The sequence below is a fragment of the Corvus hawaiiensis genome, chromosome 4 (genome assembly GCF_020740725.1).
Source record: "Corvus hawaiiensis isolate bCorHaw1 chromosome 4, bCorHaw1.pri.cur, whole genome shotgun sequence".
Taxonomy (NCBI): domain Eukaryota; kingdom Metazoa; phylum Chordata; class Aves; order Passeriformes; family Corvidae; genus Corvus; species Corvus hawaiiensis.
In genome coordinates this window covers 101,350-114,723 of record NC_063216.1, presented here as the reverse complement: position 1 = coordinate 114,723, position 13,374 = coordinate 101,350, and the positions used below count along the sequence as shown (strand labels likewise).

Sequence of the window (13,374 nt, the reverse complement as noted above, 5' to 3'; positions counted from 1 at the left end):
TGAGCCCCTATGGAATCCTTTCTGGGAGACCATATCCAGCTGGGACCCTTCCTGGAGAAGGCCATGGGATATGGGTTATGCCAGGTCCAGAGAATATGTCATTTCCTTGGAAAAACACTTGGATCACTGCATCACTTTCTTGTTTTAGGCTCATCAGTCACCCAGGCTATCCAAGTCCATCCTCCCCAGCGGGGAGAGCGGGAGCATGTCCGGCCACGGAGAATTTCTGGGAGAGCCCGAGAGAAGAAAGAAGGCTCCAGCTTCACAGATCTGTGTCATAACCCATCCTGTCGGCCGCTCCTGTTTGATCCCGGTGCATTTGTCCTCTTGGATTCAACCTGAGCAGCGCTAATTGCTGGGAATGAAGCAGCCTTTGGTACTTCTTTGCCACAAAACCTCTCCATCCTGCCCTTCAATCCTGTTGCAAACACGGGGAAAACCCAAAACTCCGTTTTTTCCCCTCTCCCCTTCACTTTGCCTCCTCTTTTCTTGCAGGCTTTGGGCTATCCAGGCTTGCATGTGGATTAGACACCCTGTAGGCTCAGCTCCAGGTGGGATTGCAGCGGTGTTGGAAGCACCAGGGATTCTCCCAAGGTTTGGTGTGAGGAGCTGCATCTTGGGAGGGGCTGGGATTTTGTGCACTTCTGGGGGTTTTTTTTCCTGTTTGCCTTTTGGGCTGCCTCAGAGAAAAGGCTGAAAACCGAAGAAGCTGAGGGGGGGTTCCCAAATTCCTTTCCAGCCCTTCAGAGGAGGCACAAAGCCACGTGCAGCTGAGGAGAGGGATGTGAGGAGAATGGCAATAATGGAGCCTTGGGACTCTGCACTTCATTCTTTTCACGTGTTTGGAGGTACAGGAAATGCCAAACCCCACAGGAATTCTGCGTCTGTAACATCGGGTGCAACCTCTTGAAAGCCAAGTGCTCAGAGTGGGGTTTTCCCAAGGGTAAATCCCGATGTGACATGGCAAAGCTTCAGTGAGGATTTCCAGGCTTGACTGCACAGCTTTTGAGAAAGCTCAGTAACCAAACAAGAGCAGATTTCTGTCGGATTTGGATCAAACGTGGCGTTTAAATCTGGGACAGCTCCGCTCCCCGGGTGGGAAAGTGCTTGGAGTAGCTGAGAGCTGAGCCGTTTTTGAGAATTCCAAGCGTTGTGTCCTTACGCTCCTTAATACAGCGTTTAAATAATTGATCCTGAATGGAGCCAGTATCAGAGGGATTTGTTAGAGGGGCAGGGATGTTTTTTCACGTGGCAGTGTGTCGGGATAGTCAAGACTCCTTACGTCAGAATTAATTGGTCTTCCTTCTTTTCCCTTTTGTTCTTTCTAGATTGTGGCTGAGTGGGGAGAATATTTGGGATAAAGAAACGAAATGCCTGAGGGAAGCTTCGTGTTCCCGTGGGGATGCTTTAGGCACGTGCAGCTTCTGAGCTGCACCGAAAGTTGAGGCTCCCCCAGAAGCCTTCCGAAGCTGGAAGGGCCGGGGAAGAGAATTCCAGGAGAGGTGTGGGAAGCGCTTTCTGCCAGGTCTGGACAGCACCGAGGTGGGAATGACTTCAAAGTGTTCCTTGTCCCTGTCCTGTTCCCAGCCCAGGACAAAGTTGGTGTTCCCTGAACGGCTGCGGTTCCCTGGATGTGGCAGGAGGAGGTCTCTGCCGGGGAGTGGGAGAAGTGTCCCTGCCCGGTGCCGTGTCCTTGGCGGGCAGAGAGCGCCGATCGTGGCAAGGGGGGTTTGTGAGTGTGGAATCAATCCTGGCTCCTTTTTAAGGGGGTGTTTTAATGAGTCATCAGCAGGGACCACTTTTAGCCAGCTTTAGTTAAGTTCCTTTTGCACAGGTTTCATGTGGCTTTGATGGTGAAATCACCAAACCCTGAAGTTTGCCAAATTACCCCTGAAAAGCTTTAATGAACCAATCCTGAGGGAACTGGGGATTGCATATCTGGGATCTTATGGCCCTTTGAGGCCATGTTGGGTTTAGCCCCTGATTTTGGTGCCGAGGGAAACTCCAAGTTAAGAATAATCCAAATATGAAGCACTTCTCACAAAACTCAGCTTTGCAAAGCTTTATTTGGGCTAAAAAAGAAAAGATGGGAATGCCCTTGGCAGAAAAGCAGCTGTGAGGCACAGCAGGCTTCAAATGCCTGTCAGCAGGCGCTCCAGGAGAAACGGCTGCTGGCTCCGGGCATCCTGGGCTTTCCAGGCAGGTTTTGTACTGGATTGCAAGGCAGTTCTCCTGCCTCTGGGGGGTGGCACCTGCATCCCACTGGAAAGGGAAAATGTGGAGAGAGCGGCAAGCGGGAAGACGGTTGCTGATGTGTGTCCTTGGATTGCAGTTCCTCCCGGTGGGTCTGTGCTGCTGGAAGTTTGAAGGAGATCAGCCTTGGAGTACGTGTGGCTTCACCTGTGGGGTTTGGGAGCGACGCTGGACATGAAATTCCAGGGATGTTCCCCTCGCTGGAGTGAGAAGCAGTGGAAGCACTTTGCTGTCTGCTTCTTCATCGCCCTCACCTCAGTCCCCTGGGGCTCCAGGAAATCCCCTCTCACCTTTGCTTTTCCAAGGGTCTCTAAATGAGGGCTTGAGCTTTGGTGCAGCTCCCTTTACAGGGAAGATCTGTTCCAGGAAAGGTCTCCTGGTCTGGACTGATGGTGTTGCAGGAAGAGCAGGAAACCCCAGAGCTGCTGTGGCTCCCTCATCTGATTTGCCTGCAGGCAGCAAGGATCATTCCCAAGTGTCATCCCCTGGCTCCGTGACTCGGGGAGGTTGTGTTCCCCCAAAGGCCAGGGGCCGCTTTGTGTTGCAGCTCACGGAAGTCCAGCTCGGTGGTGCTGGGTTTGGTTTTTGCGTGCAATGAAGGCACTAAAAAATTCCCCTCCTTCACTGGCACAGCCCTGGAGTGGGAGCAGATTCCCCTTATCCCGGAGTTATCCCGCTCCTGCCCTGGATCCCTGCGGTGCCGTGGCAGGTGAGGAGACTGAAAGCTTTCATTAGGAATTGGGCATTATGAGCACTGACATTTACTGTGCTAGAAAGTCCAAGGGACAAATTTGTGCCAATTAATGTCACGCCTTTAACTACGAGGATCAATTCGTGTTATGCTTGTACCAGAGTCTGGTGACAGAGGGGGTTTCCAAAGGAAGTCTTGGTCCATGGAGGCCTGTGCCCAAAGAAAATGCAAAGAGAACTGAGGTATGAAAAACAAAGGTCCTTTATTTATATAAGAGCAGCAACAAAAACGAGCTACAGAACATATTTACATTGTAAGAACCTTTGTAACAACAACGATCTGTAGAACGTATTTACAAGAACATATCTATCAATACTATCTTAAACGTATTTACAGAAGACAAAAAGAAACGCTAAAACGTATATACAGAAGGGTGCCATCTCTGCCCTGGATCTCCGTCAGTCCTGGAAGAAAAGCAAGTGACACAGTCATTGCAGTCAGGCACAGAGGGCTGTTCCATGTGCCCCAGGCTGGGACACACTGGCAGAGCGGGACTCTGCTGCCAGCGCTGAGCCTGGCTGGGGCTGGGGGTCAGGCCCCAGGCAGTGGCACGGGGCTTGTGTGAGCCAAAGCAAGTGCAGGACAGGCTGGGGATGGTGCTTGTGCTGTCAGAATCCAGCCCACGGGGCACCGTGTCCCTCAGCGGGGCACCCAGCCCAGCCCCAGCCTGGCAGCAGGGCACCCACTCTGCCTGTGGGGAGCACATACCTGTCCTACTGCTGGAGTCCCTCTTCATCCCAGGACCATGTCCTCCTCCTCGTCTTTTCCATCCACATCCATGGCCTCACTGTACACTTCCATTTCCACCTCCATCTCTTCCTCCATCTCCTCCTTCGCATCCACCTCCATCTCTTCCTCCATCTCCTCCTTCACGTCCACCTCCATCTCTTCCTCTCCAGTCTCTCCTCCATCCACTTCCATCTCCTCCTCTGTATCAGTCTTTAGATCCACCTGCATCTCTTTCTCTTCGTCTCTGGAAACCTGCAGATGTAGCAAAACCTCAGAGTGGGATCCCTGTCCCACAGCATCCCCACAGAGGCACTTAGGTGGTGTCCATTTCCACGGAATGGCACCTTACCTTCCTCGGGATGAATGTGAGCATCTGGCAGGGATGAATGGCAAAATCCAGGCACAAGAGACCTTTGGGAACTCTTGGGAGTAGCGGAGCAGGGGCCAAGCAGGGTGACGGGTGTGTAGGCACAAGGGCGAACGGTTGTGTTGTCCTCTTTGCTGGATGCTGGGAGCTCCGGTGTGAATGCAGACCGTGACATCACAATTCACAGGAGTCCAGGGTCACCGTGGAGTGGACAACGGGGATCACAGAATGATGGAATCCCTGAGTGGTCTGGCTTGGAAGGGACGCTAAAGATCATCTTGTTGCAACTTGAGCAATCTTCTACCAGAGCATGTTGCTCAGAGTCCTGTTCCCACGTGGCCTTGGATGTTCGCAGCGATGGGGCATCCACATCCTCTGTGCACAGCCTGGGCCAGTGCCTCAGCACTCTCAGTGTGAAAAAGCAGCTTCCTTAGAGCCAACCTAAATCAACCTCCTGCAGTTAAAAGCCATCCCCCTTCTCCTCTTGCCACTGGCCCTATTGAACACTGTCCCCATCTTTCCTATGGGACCCTTCGAGTCCTGCATGGCCACAGCAAAGCCTCTCCAGGGCCTTCTGTTCTCCAGGCTGAACATTCTCAACCCCACATGGACAGCAGTGACTTAGATCAGCAGAAATCAAAGCTGCAAGGTAGCAAATAGCACCAGGAACTGAGAGAGGGAAGCTTTAGACCCAGGCTTGTCTCGAAATAGACAAAATTAGTAAGAGTGCAGGGGCAGATGGTGGGACACTGGCTCTGTTCTAACTGATGAATGTTTTCTTTTTTTCTTCTTTTCTCTCATGCTGACCCAGGTTTTGCTGTTTGAAAGGAAGCTTGGCACAGCATCCATTGTCTTCTGCATTTGTGAAACACCGAGCAGAATCTGAGCAGGCTGATGGCGCAGAGCAAAACCTGCAAATATCTTGATAATCCTGAGCCTGGGGGATGCAGCTAAACCCAGTCCAAAGGAATTTCTGGAAAGTCGAGCCTGGTTTACATTTTCTTGAGTTTGGCTGTGCCAGCTTCACCAGACATTTAGAAAAAAAGCAAACAAAAAACTCCAACCAAAAAAGACAAAAACCCAAACAAACAAACCCACACAAACCAATCAAACAAACAGATAAAAAACCCCAAATCAAACCAAAAGGAATGAGGAGTTCATAGTAGTTGTGAGGATATCACAGCAGGCGAACGGCTGCTTCCCACAGGATCACCATAAAAAGCCACATGGAACAGCTGCTCCAAAAGATCCACACCAGGGGCAATAGAAAAAGGGATACATGGCGGCTTTGGGGGTAGCTCCACATGAAGGTGAAGGATGAGCACTCCGTGGTACAGATCCAGCATTCCCCACACTCCAGGCCGCTCTTTGCTCCTGATGAAAGACCCTTGCAGGACTGTGGCCCTTCTCAATGCAATGTAAATCATCGCCACAGCTCTCAGCTGAGCCACTGGCATTTCCAGAGCGAGATTCAGGCACAATCCTACTGCCTCGGAGCATCTGTGGAAGATCCTGAACTTCTTCACCCCCAGAAACACAAAGCAGCTCAGGCTTTCCCTGAATTGGGTCTTCAGAGGAGGTTTCCAGTATCTCTGAGATTTGTTCACCCCTCAGCACGTGTGACTTTATGTACAGTGATGCATTTGGGTTCCTTCCTCACCCCTGTGTGCCAGAGAGAAACCACCCACGTGGATGAAGGATAATGTGTACAGGGAAATTTATTCCTGGATTGTCATTTTGCTTCACTGTCACTTAGTTAAACATGGTCCTTATCTAAGAAGGACTTAGAAGAAATGTGTAGGAATTTTGGCTCTGAGAGGAGCAGAAAGCACATTTTCTAAAGCAAATTCCCAGCTGATGCAGCTTCCCTGGCAAAAGAGTGATTCCCATTCATCTTCCTGGGAAGAATGTGAAGACCCATTCAGAGATCACAGGTTCAGCTGGCCTTTGGCTTTGTGTACCTCATTTCACATGTCCAGTTTCATTAAAGGAGGCACAAGTTTGCCTTGCAACACAGAAGTGCTGTAGCTATTCCCAGGAGAAAACCAAGAAATGACTGTCCCACGGTGTGGTCACTAGGTTGGTACCCGGGGTAGAAATCCCACCACAGTTGTGGCTCTGTGAGCAAAGAGAGCCAGTGCTTTTTGGGGCTGTAACAGCTGAGAGTGTGGCAGAGCAGTTTTTATATTCTTTTTAGAGTCCTGAAAACATTGTTCCCAAAACAATCTTTCTCTCCCATCTTGTGTCATAAATTGTGGAACAGAGAAAATGGAAAGGAGCAGAGGTTTGTTTAAATTGGCTTTTTGTTTGTTTGTTTTTTAGTCTTAAAATAGCATCAGCGTGATGCATGATACTTTAGAAATTGGATTAGTGCCACCTATTTTGTCCCACCAGAGAGGTGGGATTTAAGACTTCCAACAATAGAAACACCAGATGTGCAAGAGCTCAGTTTTCCACCCCTCACAGCCCGGTATCTTGCTGTGCTATTTTAAGCAGCCTCAGCCAGGTATATTAAAATACTGCTCCAAACAACAACAGAATGAAAATGTTCCACCAAATGGGGAAAAATAAGAAAAGTGGGCGGCAGCTGATGTTCATTTTGCAAAGTCAGATGCAAACAATGTTTGCTGGATTCCTTTCCTAGAAAAATGTAGACATTTAATAGAAATCTACCTCTCAGGCTGGTAAGTTTGGTATGATTTTAGATCTGGGAGGAGCAAAACAGGTTCTAGAGAAGCTGTGATTGTCGCAGCCTTGGCAGTGTTCAAGGCCAGGTTGGATGGGGCTTGGAGCAAAGTGGTCTAGTGGAATATGTCCTGAGTGTGGTGAGAGTTGGAACAAGATGAGCTTTAAGGTCCCTTCCAACCCAACACATCCTGTGAGTCCATGAAAAGAAACTTTTGGTTTTCCTGAGGTGTTGCCTCGGCAAGGGGAGGTCACAAATACCTCAGGTAGTTTGAAATGCCCTGAGCAGAACCCAGCTGTGCTTTATCACAGGTGCTGAGGGCTTTTCACTTGTATTTTATGGGGGATTTTCACAGGGCAGTGCAAGAGCAGCTGAATGTGTTTGACAGGCAAAGAGGGCCAGTGTGGCAGCAGCTTCATTCAACAGAGCTTTTCCTTCTGTGATCCTGTATAACCTGAGGCGCTCTGGGGCTCTTGAACCCGGCAGCTGGGCAAGTTAATCATGATAATAAGTGATAAATTAACCTGCTCCACTCTCCTTAGCATGGGGGGTGATGAGCATTAGGTACTTTGGGGAGCATTGCCAAGATGGGAGCTTGTTTTTTGCCAAGGAGAAGGGAGAAAATATTGCTTAGACTAAATAAAGCAGCTCTGCTTCCCCAGCAAGAGGAAAAGAAGCGATTAAATATGTGAGTGCTGCATGGAATCATTTGCATGAGGATACATCTTGTCTGCTATGCAGGATAGTTCCCAATAAACCATGCTTCTCCTGACCTTTATTTTTGGATTTCTACCACATAGTACAAGAGACAAGATTAAAAATCCCCAAATACTTTGTGGGCAGGGAATGAAAAGTGGGGAGGCACTTTTTTGTTTTCTTCAGCCTGCCTCTTTCTTTTGTTCCCTTCAGAGATCTCCCTTCATTTCTGCTGGTTTTTGGAGCACATGTGCTTAGCTCTTCCCAGATCCCCTGGGCTTGTTTTAGCTCTGGGTGTCATGGACACTCTAAATTGTGAGGTTTTTTCCGTCCATCTACCTCTGCTTCTTCAAGTGGTTTACCTTCCTTTACCTGTTGGAGTGATGGATTTTTCTCACCTTTTATTACTTAGTGCTTTTTCTGTATTTCCTTCATTCTCTAAAACCAACTTTTCACTTGCCCTGTGGCTGTTAGATGCCAGTTATGGGAGCATTAATTCTTTCTCTACTGCTTGTCTGAGCTTTCACAAGGAGCTGAGAGCTCTCTCGGGTTAAACTTGACTCGCTTCATCACCTTCCTTGCTGCTGCCTATGTCCTTGGACACTTAAGGGAATAAAGTCTCAGTGTGGAGGTGTGGAGATTGTAGTTGTGAAATTGTGGGTCTTTTTGAGAGACAAGAATGCTGTTCTCAGTCTTTTCAAGGATAAACTGACCACCTTGTTTTGGGGCCAAGCGGGCTCAGATCAGCACAGAGGTGCCTGTTGCAGGTACTGAGCTTTGGAGGGCTGGCAGCAGCTTCTTGGGCTGTGTTTGTGTGGTGCTGTAAGGTTTGTGTTGGGTCCCTGGAGCAGTGGGAACAGAGCCCCTGTGAGATGCACATCAGGAAATGTGGGTACAAAGGGCCTGAAATGTGACCAGCTCTGGCATAGTTTCCATAGGACAAAATATTTTTACTGGGATTTTGGACAATTTGAGGCTCTTCCTCTTACCCTTTGCCTGGTGAACATTCCCCCTTTGCAAGAGTGGGGAATCCTGAGCTCACACCATGGAAGTGCCTGATAAATATTTTTTTCTATTTTTCAATGTTTTCATCCCAGCAGGAGTCAGAGAATATGTGATTTTTCCCTCAATTTAAACCCTCAGAAAGGAGGGCCAATAGGGCTTTACCCTTCCTTTAAACCTTAGGATGATGAAAATGGGGGAGTTCTGCTCAATTCAAACCCATAACATAGCATTGTCAAAGTTATCTGCTTCCATTTAAACTAGAAAATAATGGAAACTAGGGATTCCCTGTCAAGCAATACCCCTAAGAGCATGGAAAAGGCAGGGTTTTCTTCAATTAGTACCCTTAAAATTGCAGAGGAAGGGGATTCCCCCTCAATTTAAACACAGTCATGAAGAAGGACGATTGTCCTTTTGTTTAAAGCCCTTTTCTCCTGGTAAACCTCCTTTTTTCTGGGGGCACTGGGTTAGGACTGACGAGGTGAAAGGGGAAAGTTGAACGTTTCCCCCTGAGACCCCACGTGCTGCCCTGCCTCCTTAGGTGCTGCCCCTAAGGAGAAAATACCCATTTTGGTAGCACAGATCCCATGTTGACAGTATTGCATCTCTGCCCACATAAGACGTCAGAAAACTGGGATTTTGCAATTTGGTATTCTGAAACGGGGCTGTTTTGATTTTTTTGCAACTTGATTTTCTAGTATTTTGAAACTGAATTTTTTTGGTATTTTGGAACTTGGTCCTCTGGTACTTTGAAACTAGATACTCTGGTATTGTAAAACTGGATTGCTGTTGTATTTTGTAACTTGGTATTCCAGTATTAGATGTAATTTCCTCAGGAAAAACACTTGGATCACTGCATCACTTTCTTGTTTTAGGCTCACCAGTCAGCCGGGCTATCCAAGTCCATCCTCCCCAGCGGGGAGAGTGGGAGCACGTCCGGCCATGGAGAATTTCTGGGAGAGCCCTGGAGAAGAAAGAAGGCTCCAGCTTCACAGATCTGTGTCATAACCCATCCTGTCGGCCGCTCCTGTTTGATCCCGGTGCATTTGTCCTCTTGGATTCAACCTGAGCAGCGCTAATTGCTGGCAATGAAGCAGCCTTTGGTACTTCTTTGCCACAAAACCTCTCCATCCTGCCCTTCAATCCTTTTGCAAACACGGGAAAAACTCAAAATTCCGTTTTTCCCCCCCTCTCCCCTTCACTTTGCCTCCTCTTTTCTCGCAGGCTTTGGGCTATCCAGGCTTGCATGTGGATTAGGCAGAGCACCCTGTAGGCTCAGCTCCAGGTGGGATTGCAGCGGTGTTGGAAGCACCAGGGATTCTCCCAAGGTTTGGTGTGAGGAGCTGCATCTTGGGAGGGGCTGGGATTTTGTGCACTTCTGGGGATTTTTTTTCTCCTGTTTGCCTTTTGGGCCGCCTCAGAGAAAAAGCTGGAAACCACAGAAAGAGAAGGGGGTTCCCAAATTCCTTTCCAAATCCTCAGAGGAGGCACAAATCCATGTGCAGCTGAGGAAAGAGATGAGAATGGGAGTGAGGGGGGTCATGCTGGGTGCCCTCCCCCAGAGGGACCCAAAACTGCCAGAAAATTCACAGGGAGGGGAGTGTATAGAATACTAAAACCCTCGTTTTTCACTTTTAGGTATATTGATGCCTCCTACTAATTTATGTATAGATTAATTTTCAAATACAGCCTCTCTATCTACCCTAACATATACAGCAATATAAGAAGCTGGGAATAGAGATCAGCAGGTTTTGAAAATAACGAGCCGGCGTTTTTCTCCAGGAAGGAAAGAAGGGATTGCTGTCCCGGCACAGCGGGAGCTGCAGGCACGGGGCACCGGAGCTGCCTCGGCCGTGCGGGGCCCAAGGCGTCGCTCCGGGGTGGATTCTGTAGGGGACAAAATGAACATTTTGGGGTAAAATCTGGGTTAATCTGCAGGGGAGAGAATGAACCATTTGGGGTAAGAATGAGCTGATCGGTGCTCGCCGGAGGGACCAGCTTGGGCTGGTTCTGTGTTGCTGTGAAGAATTTGCTTTGTGGAAAGAAAGAGACACCTGAGACTGCCGCGGGAATCCTGGGCTGGAGCCGGGAAGGAAACCTGGTCTGACTGTGGGAATGGGCAGGGGGGGTCAGGAGGGGTCCTGGTCGGTCACTGGAGCCGCCGCCGGGAAGGCGACGTGTAACAATGTATAGCGAGGTGTAAGGAACATATTGATTACTGGATTATCTATAGCGAGGTGTGAGGAACATATTGATTACTGGATTATCTATAACGAGGTGTAAGGAACATATTGATTATTGGATTATCTATAGCGAGGCATAAGGAAGATATTGATTGCTGGACTATCTAATGATACTATATAACGATCGTACAAGGAGATCTATCTAAAAAATCCTCCATGGTCATCCTTCTCCCAGCCCCTCTGTGTTTTCAGGATCTTGGGGGAAGAGTTTGGGTCTGGACAAGGCTCTCGGGCACAGGGTGGGATTCTTGGGGTGCAGGGCCAGGATTTGGACTCGATGCTCCCTGCGGGTCCCTTGCAGCCCAGGAAATGCTGCGATCCTGTGCCTCTGAGGGTGAAATAAAGGGCACCGGTGGGGTTTGTGCCCGCTGTGTTCACGGCCCCGCCGGCTCAGGGCGGGTTCAAGGCGCAGCTGCCCCGAGCCAGCGGGACCGGCCGGGGCTGCTCGCTCCCGGTGCTGCCGCCTTGTGGGGAGAGCCCGGCACTGCAGCCCGCACAGGCGCTGGACCACGGGATCGGCGTGGAACAGCAGCGCAGGGAGTGCTGAGGCAGCGCAGGGAATGCTGCGGTCCCAGGGAAGGCTGAGGCGTCCCCTGCCCGGGGCACTCGGCAGCAAATCCCTGATGTTGAGCAGCAAAAGGAAAGTTCTGGGTTAATGGGAGGAGGTTTCTGGAGTGGAGCTGGGACAGGTGCTGATCCACGCATGGAATCACGGGGTGGTTTGGCTTGGAAGGGACCACACCAAGATCATTTACACTCTGTTTGTTGTCTGGTTCCACAGCAAAGACCATCCAGAACTGCCACCTCACCCTCACGGACAGCAGGAATGTCTTCCATAGCTCTTGTTTCGGAATGGGAATGGCTGTTGGGAGCCCTGGCAGGACCAGGTAAGAAGAGAAATGGGATCATTCCGGCTGCTGCTGGAGGTGGTTTTCTGCTTTCAGGCTGTTCTTCTCATTGATCCTTTCACAGCAGTGTTCCTGGGCACATTTGAGGGTAATTCTAGGAATTTCAAAACAGTTGAAAACTGGTGGGGAAAAAATGTGAACCTGATCCATTTCTAGTAATTCCAAGCTTCTCCCACAGCACTGTTCCAGGGGAAAGCTGATGAAAGGATAAAGATGCAGAGGAACAAGTGCTGTAAACCCCCCAGGCTCTCTGACAGAGCAAACCTTCCAGTAATGCCAGTACATTGCTCTGAGAGACTCTGGGATCACAAGGTTTTCCAGGAAAGCAAAACAAAGACAGAGATGAGGGAATAAGCATCCAGTTAAGAATGGTTTGGTGGGTGTAGGAATGATTCTTATATGTTTGATGCTTCCCTTTTTATTCCTGAATAATTTTAAAATGATTCCTTGAATAAATCATCTAAATTTGGGAATTTAAATTTGAGAGGGAACAGTGCAACATTAATACAGGCAGAGATCATGGAATGGTGGAATGGTTTGTGTTGAAAGCCCCATCTCTGAGCCTGTTCTGGGCAGGCTCCTGCCCATCGGCCACTCCTTGCAGGTGGACATGGAAGTGATGGAGGCGTTCAGGGAACGCTGATTGTTTTTCCCTGCCTCTGGCAGTCAGGTCATTACAAAGATTAATTGACCTCTTCCAGTGGGGAGACATTTAAACAAGAGGTGCCAAAAGAATTGGAGCTTCTGCACGATGAAATCTGCATGTATCCAACTTAAGATCCCCCCTGGATCGTCACCGGTCCGACTCCCACGGACTGATCACCTTGGCCAGGAGTGTCCAATCCTGCTGTCAATGCATTGGGCCGGGGTCTCATTTTCATTTCATGGAAAGACCCTCTGGGTGCCCCCCAGTCACTGGAAAGACCGGACTGGGCTCCCAGGACAGTAATTCCAGGTGTTCTCTTCATGGGAATAGCACAGGAGCCTTCCCCTTGGCCAGAGGAGCGGCCAGTGCCTCCCTCAGTCCACAAATCCCCAGGACAGAACACAGAGAAAGCAACAGGAATATGGAAATCCCCCACAGTGGGAGATTCTGGTGCTCTGGATTAGATTTTGGATTTATAACGTTAAAGGGAGGGGTTTCAAAGACTGAAATACTATGTTTTATGACTTAAACATTTTCTTAAAAGACTTTTGAAACTGTACTACAAAAGCTGCAGAAGACTCCCACACCCTGAATGGGGCCCTGAGGCCTGACACTGCTCGCTGATGAAGATAAGATAAAGTAACAACTCAGGGCTGGGGATATTCCCGGAGCTCAGGCTTAACACCTCCAAGATGAGGAGCACGGCCCCAGGGCTATCAGCTGCCCGGGCTCGCACCAAGGGGTGGAGGGAGGAGAGGCTTTGGGTACCTTGGAAAAGCCGGTGGTCACAGACGCAGTGACCGCCCATCCTCCACTGTGCAGAGCCCAGCTGCGGGGTCCTCACCGGGGGGAGGAAGCTCATCCACAGCAGAAGGGGTGACATGGCCCAGCACAGGGGCCCCCAGACCCTGCAGCAGAGCACCAGAGATGATGCAACAGACCCTCAGTGTTGCAAGGGACAGTGTCAAGCCGGCCCCTGCAAGAGAGGCACGTGGGCGTTCCCGCCTGGCCCAAAGTGTGCACTAACCCACGGAATTCTGCACCCTTCGGCTGTGGCAGCATGTGGCGGCGTGGCCACGGCGCCCACGGGGGA

General features: G+C 49.8%; 1 long non-coding RNA gene across 1 annotated transcript; it reads left to right on the top strand.

The window, feature by feature from the left end:
* The first annotated feature begins 11,576 nt into the window (after window positions 1–11,576).
* LOC125325381 lies at window positions 11,577–12,687 on the top strand. The gene is made up of 2 exons (XR_007203309.1): window positions 11,577–11,614; window positions 12,240–12,687. It is a non-coding gene; the product is annotated as an uncharacterized LOC125325381 (long non-coding RNA).
* Window positions 12,688–13,374: the final 687 nt, after the last annotated feature.